The sequence below is a fragment of the Poecilia formosa genome, unplaced genomic scaffold, assembly GCF_000485575.1.
Source record: "Poecilia formosa unplaced genomic scaffold, Poecilia_formosa-5.1.2 Scaffold78, whole genome shotgun sequence".
Lineage (NCBI taxonomy): Eukaryota > Metazoa > Chordata > Actinopteri > Cyprinodontiformes > Poeciliidae > Poecilia > Poecilia formosa.
Window position 1 is genome coordinate 259,304 of NW_006800017.1, and position 10,593 is coordinate 269,896.

Genomic DNA, 10,593 nt, shown 5'->3' on the forward strand with positions numbered 1-10,593 from the left:
TGATTTAAATGTTTAAAAAAGTTTTAAGCAAAACTCATTAGGCTTTTCCCGTAGTGACATGCATAGTGACATTCAATTTTTGCTTTTGTTTTTTTCTTTGTTTCTGCAGTTCCACCTTAAAGTTTGATGCAGCTCTGCTTTCCTGAATGGACCATCTTCATCTCCACTGCAGCAAACGGGCAGTTCTTTTTTTATAGATTACAGTACACTAAAAGGTTGCATCGGGCCCTTGTTTACATTTGTAATAAATGTGTCTTTACAGTGTAATTCTGTAAAGACAAAATATGTAAATCAGAGCTAAACCGCCAGCTCTGATTTGCGTATCTTGCTAAATTGCGGGTTTGAATATTGCAATACTTTCCTATAACAAAATAGACCTGCCCTTTTTTTTTTTGAGCACCTGCCCTTTTATTGGTCTCTGCACGGCCCTGCCACTACTAGCCACTTTCATACACTGAATGAAAAATGAAATAATGAGTATTTCATATGCATATTTGTGACCGATATTCAACAATGCAATGCCATGATAAATAGTTATTGTTGCTTAAAACATAAGATTTGAAGGACCTATCTGAATAGAACTGGACCACATCTTAAGCTCTCTTCTGATTAAAAACTGAGCTGCTTTTTTTGTTAGTTTTTTTGTTTTTGGTCGTGGGTTTCAGTGCGCTGCCGACATCAGGGTGGAGGGTTGGTGGAGATGTGATTGTGCTTGACAAAATGAGCTTGATGCGAACTTTGAAGCTGTCAGGCCTCTCAACACCTTGACAGCAACAGATAAAAAAAAAACCCCGTAACCTCCGGGGTCTCACGCTCACTAAGGGTGTCAATGAAGCTGTTAAAGCCTCAGTTACTTTGTCAGCCTCGTTTGCTAAAGCTACTCCTGGAAGCCATTAAAACATATTTACTTGTTTTACATTTTTTTTGAAACGCAGAAAAGTCCTGGCTGTTTTTGGCTCGTCAATGGAAGATACTGAAAAACGTGAGTCACACACTGCACCTGAACTTCACAAAGAATCTTTAATTATAGACATAAAGTGCTGCTGTAGGATGAGTCAGAGGGATGTGTGCAGATAATATGAAGGGGTCAAGGCTCTGACTTCTTTTAGTCTCTGCAACTAGCTGAAGAGAACACAATTGCAACCTTTTTCAGTAGACAAGCTTGTAGAAAAAGTTCAAAATGGGCTTGGTGATAATTGACAAAAGAGTGATTTCAAAAGCTTGATGTTTGTTTGAGCTTAACTACAAGATGCTTTTAGTCCAGTTTTTTTTTTTTTTTGCAATTACACTTAAGCCAAGAGGAAAAGAGAAAAGGGAAAGCACATGTTGAAAATATGAAGTCATTATGTCCTCATATTGAGGACCCTCTCAGAGGGAAACAACTGCATTGCTCTAAAAAAACATATTATAGATTACTTTTGCATTTTTGCTGTCATATATCACACTTAATTGCTTCAGATCATCAAAAGATTTATATTAAAGAAAATGTAATGCAATTAAAGAAAAAAAAAAGCAGTTTTCAAGCCATGATTAAGGGAAACCAAGCTAGATTTCTGTCCTGCAGAATAAAGAAATCACTTAAACAGAATTTGGATGGCAATTTTCCCCATCATAAATTAATCATTTGAAAACCTTTTTTATAAGTTTGTCTAATTCTGGAATGTGTTTGATATTGAAACATTTCAACATGACAAGCACTACAATACATTTGAGGGCACTGTGTCAGTCGCTATGTGCATTATGAAGCTCAGCAAAAGCAAGTTGAAATGAGTGAATGAACTTCATGTTCTCTAAATTTAGACAAAAGCAGTCGAAAAGGAGGGTGGAGGAGGCAGAGACGCATAAATCTACAAGTTGAAGTGACCTTTAAATTTCATGCTCAACTTCCTCTGTCCAGGTTGAAAAGTTGAGAGGTTAGCAGGTTAACACCCTCATTAGTCAATGGTCTTTATGATTAAGCTAATGATTGCCAATGCTTGTGTTTAACCACTTCAGGCTACGTAAGATATCTAAAGACATATTGATTTATATTGTTAGTTGATAAATCATAAGAGGCATTACTGTTCATTTATCAATATAGCTATTATGTTCATGTTATCCTTGTTATATGCTCCACTTCCGTCTCTGTGTTTAAATAAAGACACTATTGCAGTACAGTATTGTTAGATACTGAGAAGTAGTGGTTGCCAATGGTTCCGTTTTGGTCATCAGTGTTTTATATGACAGCTTTAAAACTTATTCCAGCTGCAGAGGCCATGTGCTTGTTTATTGTAAGAGGCATCTTTAAGTGTTTTTCTGGCGCAGCCCACAATGCATTCACCAGTTCAGACTTTTTCCAAAACACATTTCAAGGGTTCACAGCCTTGTGTGCCTGAGGCACTTCTGTCTGCCAGACACCATCAGTGAGGAATTAAACAGGAGGCACTTAGTCAACATAGATATTTGAAAAACCTGGTTTGTTTAAATGCTGTTGCAAAACGGAAATGTATACTTGAAAGCGTGATCCAAATGTTCTTTTGTGCATCACATTAGGCTAATTTGAAGTTTGAAAGATAAAAAAAAAAAAAAGAGACTGACACAAAGTGCCAAGTTACTGTGAGGGGGACAGAAAATAAAGCAAGGTTTTCCAAATATTTCACAAAATGAAACTTGGAAAAAGTGTGGAGTGCATTTGTCTTTGCATTCACCCTCCACTCCCCTTCACTATGATGCACCTAAATAAAATCTCGGTCAGTAATCTAATTGGCAAACATGCCCACTCCTCTGGCGGGAGAATCTGTCAGCACTGCTATTAGTCTGGCATTCACTGATCACATCTTTATGGAAGAGGGCCAAGAAGAAAGCTTTCTTTGAAATAAAGCCATAAAAAATCCCATTTGCAGTTTATAAGTCATGTTGGGGACACCGCAAAATGTGGAGGGAGACGCCCTGGCCAGACGAGACCGACACTGATCTTACAGATCAAAACGGCATGTGTGATGAAAGCTTAACTTTATAAATGCACCTCTTCACTGAAACAGTGCTGGCAGGATCAAGCTGTGAGGAGGATTTTGTCCATCAAGGACAATAAAGGAAAACCATCGGAGTGAAAGATCCAGGGAGAAAGACTGAGAGTGGGGCTGAGGTCCAGCTGGACAATAACTTTTAAGACATGGCTTGAGCTAAATTGGAATAGATTAAACTTTATTCATGTTTACATGGTCTGTACTCCTTATGCTTTATATAGCCAGGGGTGTTTTGGAGCTTGTACTCTGTAAACATTGCTGTTATTCACATTATAACGCCATTCTGTTGTGTGTCAAAAAACAGATGGCTCTGTCAATCATTTATGAAGTTTATGGTTTCTCCATGTCTTCCTCCTTTAGGTGAAAGCTGCATACTAGGATTACCTAGCCTTTGTTGCGTCCAACATGGCAAATATTCCTTTTCCATAAGCATAATCTATAAAATAAAAAAGTACATATATGTATATATATCTGAATCCAAATCTAGACTTAAAATTAAAGGAGAAATAAAAGGTGTGAATGGAAATTGAATCTCTCAGACACAGTCCAGTTAACAATAATGAAAGTCTAACGTTTACCTCATAAATAAAGGTTGACTAGGTAGATAATACTTCAAATGATGAAATCAGATCAATCAGAAAAAAAAAAATAACAGTTTTGGGTTCAATTAAAAAAATATACAATAGATTTGAAACTTTGTCGTTTGGATTTGCATTTCTTTAAAAGCCAATCAACATTCTGAGAGAAAGAGTGACAGACGTTTTTATAGACTTTATATGAAAAATGTGCTTCAGCTTGCACAAATTTGTAACAATTTCACATCCATGGGAAAAAAATAAAAGAGACATTTGCAAATCTTATTCAAAATATTAAACATAAACAAAAAGTTATACTGTTCTGTTGGAGAAATAATCAAGTAGTTGCCATCAAATTAAAATGTGCGAGTAGATATGCATTCACTGACTCTCTTTGCAGAATTCTGTATTCAAGTATATGAATAAAAAGTTGAGTGAAAGGAAAAGATATGGTAGAAAAGATTCAAAAGCAACAGAGATTTAACAGTGGAGCAGTTTAGGACTACAGTGTCTGTGCTTCAAGAGGCACACAGAGTTATCTAGGATATAGGTTACAACTTACACATTGCTTGTGTTAGGCCATTTCAGGGACAATGTCAGGATCATCTTCTGTAAGCTAAAAAGAAAAAAATATGTAACTGTTGACCAGTGGTCCGAGGTTTTCCAGTACATTTTGTATTTCATCTTATTAATCTGCTAAATGTGAGCCATGTCTTATGCTGGTGTTGGTCCAACGTGTTTTATGCACATTCATGCTTAAGCAGTCTGCAAAAATCTAATTTTCAGATAAATTATTATGACTACGACTTCAAGCTATAATCAGCAAACACACCAGATATGCAATAGTTCTGTGTTTAATGGATTTATGTAATATACGAGTTTCCTTTTTTGAATTTCTGAAATATTAATGATATTTTAACCCACCAAGAAGTGTCCACATACACTTCAAGGCAGACAGGATTCTGGAAAACAAGTTTCAAAAGCTTTGCCTACAACATGGCCTCAATAGATTCATGTCTGGATTTCCTCACTCTCCGACTAAGCTGACATGGAGCAGCTGTTTGAACTCTTTAGACTGCAAGCAAAATGACAGAGGAGAGACACGACATGCACCAGGTCATTAGACGAGAGGATGGAGTCACTGTCAACATTTGCACTACGCAGACATGATGGGGACCCTATTAATCCGCTAAATGTGAACCGGGGGTGTCCGCACTTGTTGAGCCATTTCTTTCCGTCTCTGTGTGTTGGTATCGAAACATCTTTGCTGACAGGGTTAACTACAGAACAACAATATTTAGACTGACTCCTTATGACCAGGACTGCTGAGTGTTTACAAAGTTTGCCAGCAGTTTTAAAAGGATTTCCTGGATTTCATGTTGCTTACATTGTCCATTCTCTGTAACATCAACACTCTTTACTCCTCTTAATGTGCTTTTTTTGTTTTTGCTCATATATACATTGGAATATTTGATTTTTTTTAAACTATTATTTATTTAGCACTCTTTTAGAAAATAGAAACCAGCTGTAACATCATTGACAAAAATCTAAATTTAACAAAGCTGACTGAAGTACACTATAAATCCCTTTGCTCAAAAGACAGTCTTCCCTGACAGTAGTGGACAAGCCCATTGTTGATATAGCTAGGCTTGTTTTTTAATAAGAAAAAAATAGTTCACATATAAAAACAATATCTGATTCATGCCCATTGTGGCTGATTGACATACTAAGGAATATATTGAAAAAGATTGCTGCGTCTAAGCTGAGACAAGGGGTCACAGGCAGGATTTTACTCCTAAGACCAAGGCCTGGAAATGCAGTCACAAGCTTGGGGAAATGAGAAATGCTCTCTAGCATAGATTTTATCTGCGTCAGCATCAGCTTGAAAAGCTTGTTGCTGAAGTAGACCTCGATCCATCCACCTTTTTTGTGAACTTTGAGCTATGGAGTGTTTGCTAAAGGTGTAATTCTAGCTTTCCTTGCACCATACTTCAGCAACCACCAGGTCTCTGGTCATCAGTCACCATCAAGAAAGGAGCGCTCGTCCTGTGAAGGCAAACAAAGACACCCACTCCAAACACCTTTAGCTCAGCTCGCCTGGGTTACCCGTGGTCCCTCCACTGTGGAAGTCCAGGGCCATCGGATGGGGTCACTGAGGTTGAAATAACACCACTACTTCAGTTTGACCCACCCAATTAAAGCACGACTGCCATTTCTCATTTGATCTCCCACCAGATACCAAGTCTCTGTCCATTCAGTGATAGATTTAGAATGTGTTCATTGTTTATCTTATAACCCATCTCATGGAATCACCCCCAAGAAGCCACACGGAGAGACTGCAAAAAAAAAAACAACAACTTCAGGTTTGGAGCAAAGCCAGAATTAAATGTGACATGGCTTACTTCAGTTGACTGCAGTGACTAATGGATACAATCTAGAAAATTGTTAATTTCATGCAAAGTTTGTTTCCTTTTGTTTCTTATGAATCAATAATCCAGTCGCCTGGCACTGACTGAAGAATTTATGCCACAGAAAAAAAAAAAAAAAAAAACATTTTAATGGACAAAACCAATAAACCCACTCACCATCTTTACTTTGAGATCCTCGTTTTCATCTGAACATTCGTGTCCTCAGCTGTACCATGGTTTCAAATAATTTTCTTGCCATTTTATCTGTGTAATTATCCTCATATGTGCATGCTCTCACAAGCTCATCTTAAATTATCCACATATTTTCATTTCCAGCTCGAATGTGGGGAGAGCATCTGAAGCACATAAACGGATGTGCAGCAGTGTAACCACTGCTCCAGTATTCCTGAACTGGAGCATCTTTTCACTTTCGCGTTGCTCTTTAATTTAGAGGAGGTCGGCTCTGATGTGAAACCAACATGTCAGACTTATGAGTTTATAACTACACAAGTAACATTTGTCTCTGTAACTTGTTTTCTCCAATTTGGAAAGTGCTGCTAGGCTCTAGCTCTGAATCAGGATGAAATTATTTATATTTGTACTAATTTATTTCAGACAGGAGAAGACAAATTAATATGTTTTTCCATGCTGTATATCCAATCTGAAATAAATAAAAGAGTACATAAATAAGGTTATTCTAATTCAGAACCAGTAGCCAGCAAGACTTTTTTTGTACTTGTCCAATTTTTAAGTGATTTTTCTGATTTATAACAACCAGGTATTTTAAATTTGCTGCAACGGTATTGGAACATAATGACTAAACCCATGTAAGAATGCTTTTTCAATTTCCATATTAGAACCTACAAATTACAAGTATCAATAAATAGAAAAGTACAATGTCAGTATTACTTTCTTAAATTCAAATATTTAGTTACTAAAAATATAAGTTGAAAAGACCAATAATAATAAAAAAAATAAAAAGACCCAAACGATCTACCTCTGAGTGGCGGTCCTACACAGAGCATTCGTATAATATGTCCAAATAACTATCAAGATGGCAGACCCATTTGAAACAGTACAAACTATAATATTTAATTTTATTGTGCAAAAATGTAATTTTACAATTGATTTCCATTTATTATTTTCCCATTCTGTGATTATGACAGGTGGGATGTTGCCACAGGTGCTAAATTAACATCTTGTTTTAATTAAGTCTAGAGTTTCAGAAGCAATGCATTGAATCAACTTTTACTCCAGTTGAGGTGACCGACTGCACAACGTAGCACAGATTTTTGACCTTTATTCACAAATGTCACAGAACATGTAAAGCAAACTTTCATTTCCTCTGGCTGCGTTTGTTTTGACATCTGATTATGAATGATAAGTGACATGAGGTAAGCTCTGCACATTTGAGTGCATGTCTGTGCAATTAGTTTTGCCAGTTTGAGGATTTAAAAAGAAAAAAAAAACTGTAATTGTCAACTTTTATATATGCTTATGTCTCCATATGGCTGTGAATTCTGAATGGAGTCTTCTGTGAACGGCGAGGGTCCAGTGACAGGATGTAATGGCAGGGTTCTTAGGTCAAAGGTACACATCTGTAGCTTCGCCCAGACTGTGCCGACTGCAGTCAAAGTGGGCAGCCAGCCGCACTCTAATGTGTATTAGCAAGACAAAAGGTGAGAAGAGAGGAGGGCATAAGATGGGCTTTGATTTCTCTGAGATTTATAGGCGTGATGAAATCAGCTCTGAATAAGCTGGGCCTGCCCATTTGCTCAATCGTTTAGCTACATCTGAAGGCACTTGGATTTGTTCAAGGAGGCAAACATCCCCCTCCAAAAAGACAGCAAATCTAAAGAGAAAAAAAGAAAAGGGTGTGCTGCAGCCCCTTTTGAAGTTCCTCATGTCCCATTCAGAGACTCATCTACTCTCCCACCTCATTGTGAGTCCTGCTTCTCAGCTATCCTTGCCTTCCTGAAAAAAATTCCCATGTGTAGACAAAATGATTCCTGGGATACCAAGAAAACACTTGGTAGCCAAGAGATAAATGTCAGTAGCTGCTGTTTAACAATCTTACTCTAAGGAGAGTCAGCCATGTGGTTGAAAAATGCTGGCCTTTATCAAGTAGTAAAACAGCGCTGATGTATGTGTATACAGCCATCACAACACCCAGAGGATGGTGATAAGGGTGTCTTTCTCCCAATTTCCTTTCCTCCATCCTCCATGTCCTGCAGTAAATACCAAGTGCCCCTCTGCGACCCACACAGTGATAAATAACCCTTAAGGTTAACTACATTTCAAATGGAGCAGGGAGGCCATTATCGGCCTCCAGAGTTTTCTTGACATCCTCAATATGTTATCTGTGAGCCCAGGGACTTTTACCAGACCAACATTAGCTGGCTTTGCTCTTTTTGTCGGGTCTGATAAATTCAAGAGAGAACCTCTTTAACCATCAAGCAGTGGAAACAATGTTAATCTGGTGGATCCATGTTCAGCTGCCTCAGCTTGTAGCTGTGTAATCTAACATTAGGTGCCTTGAAAAAGTATTCGCACTCCCTCTACTTTTCAAGTTCAACCCCTAACCTCAGTGCTATACAGAAAATGTATAGCTAATGCTAAATTTCAACAGAGAATTCATATAGTAACTTTCTACAACTAATCTGAAAAATGTGATCCTCTATTGTCCTGCAATTTTGGGATGAATGCTGCTCCAATACTCAAATAAAACATTAATGACAAAACTTGATGACATGCCATGGAGGTTACTTAATTTTTCAATTCGGATGCGATGGAGCAGGGATGCCACCAAAAGTTGCAGGACTGCGGCACTCGAGGACTTGATTTGTAGACCCATGTTGATTTGGGATACATTTCTACATTTAAAAAGTAGAAATGTTTTTATATTGTTATTTAAAAAAAAACTATATAGCTTCAGCTTAGCCAGATTGTGTGGTGAACATCTCTGAAGATGGTCAATTGGATATGTTGTAGACTATACACTGAACGCTTTGATGTAACTCATGTGATGCAAAATTACATTCTCCCCTTTTTGTTCTTCCATTAAATATTATTTTATTGAAAACAGCTTGATTTCCCTTTAAAGTCACACTAAAGTTATTAATGTATAAAACTTATATCATTAAGATTTAAGATTAATCACGATGTGCTGATATTCTGGGAAGTGACCCAAAAACGAGGCAAGGACATACAAATACAAAAAATGAATGGTTAGTCCACCTTCACATTTACTAAGGAGAAAACACAATCCAGAAGCCGGGCAGTGTAACAAAAAAAAAAAAAAACCTCTATAAGGACAGCAGGAAGTAATAAAACTGTAAAAACAAAATACAAAAATTACTAAATGCTTATAATGAACACTTTAATATAATCATTCTAAGACAAATGAAAAATACTGCATACCTGTGTCTCTTAAGCCAACACTGAAAATCAAATCCAAAGGATCTGGTGTAGCACTACCTGACAAAAAAAAAAAACAAACAAAATAAAAACAAAAAAACAAAGCAGTATAAAAACAAAAACATACAATGCAATCAGATTAAAACACAAATCAATAAAGCTTACCTGCAGCGTCGAACAGCTACACAACCAGGCAATGCTACCATCCGGAACGTCACTAATAGTGTGGCTCTGTATATATAAATTATATAATTATATAAAAACATACATGCAAAAACAAAAACATATACATGCTAAATTATAAAAACTGTGGATTTAAAACCGTTTTCCTCCAAACCTACCATGGTCGCCAAACATTGGAGAACGCATGGGCCCAAAACACACCTGGTAACACAAACAGGAAATTGGTCACAACCCTGCCAGCTTCCCTTTTATCGAAGCTCAGGCTATAAGGAAGATGTGACACCTTATGGTGCCACCTGTTAGACATCCATAAGTGAAGGCAGTTATGCTTTATTTGTGTGTAAATTCCAATGGTAGCTCTATGGTAGCATGAAACCATGTGCCGCAGTAAAGTTACAGTTAAGCTTTTCATGCTACTATTTATTTTTAAGCATTTTCCAGAAGGCAGATTTTCACAAGCCGATATTATTGAAGTCTTTAATCACCCGTTTTGTACGTGCAAAATACGTCCAACACAGCGTTCACACTCGCATCCAACAGACTTTGTACATAGACATATATATATAGACATATATGTCTATGACTTTGTACGCCTTAATTCTTCTTCTTCTTCTTCTTCTTCTTGAAATTTATTGGCGGTTGGCAAGAAACGTAAGCTGAGCATTACCGCCACCAACTGGTAAGGAGTGTATGTGCCCCTCTTTCTTCCTCGGACGTGGTCTTTAACGCTGATTTCGCCGTTGTTTCCCGCTAACACTGTTGGAGGTTTGCTATACTTCCGCCTGGGGGCGAAGCTAGCTTCATAATAGCTAATTAGAAAGAAACATAAACTCTTACTATTGTTAGATTTTTTTGTTGTTGTTGTCATTTTACTCTCATTTTATCCAGTGGAACATTTGAACATTTGAGAACTGACATCCATAAACCTCTAATCAGACTTAATTAACCTTAGTCTTATTTAGAAACCAAATATACCAACATATTGTAGTGCCACCTTGTGTTAGC

General features: G+C 37.2%; 1 long non-coding RNA gene across 1 annotated transcript; it reads right to left on the bottom strand.

Annotated features, from left to right (window-relative positions):
• Positions 1-9,212: 9,212 nt before the first annotated feature.
• Positions 9,213-9,812, bottom strand: LOC103140923 (uncharacterized). The gene is made up of 3 exons (XR_001662660.1): positions 9,747-9,812; positions 9,571-9,636; positions 9,213-9,465 (listed from the first exon to the last, which is right to left on the bottom strand). It is a non-coding gene; the product is annotated as an uncharacterized LOC103140923 (long non-coding RNA).
• Between the last annotated feature and the right edge of the window lie 781 nt (positions 9,813-10,593).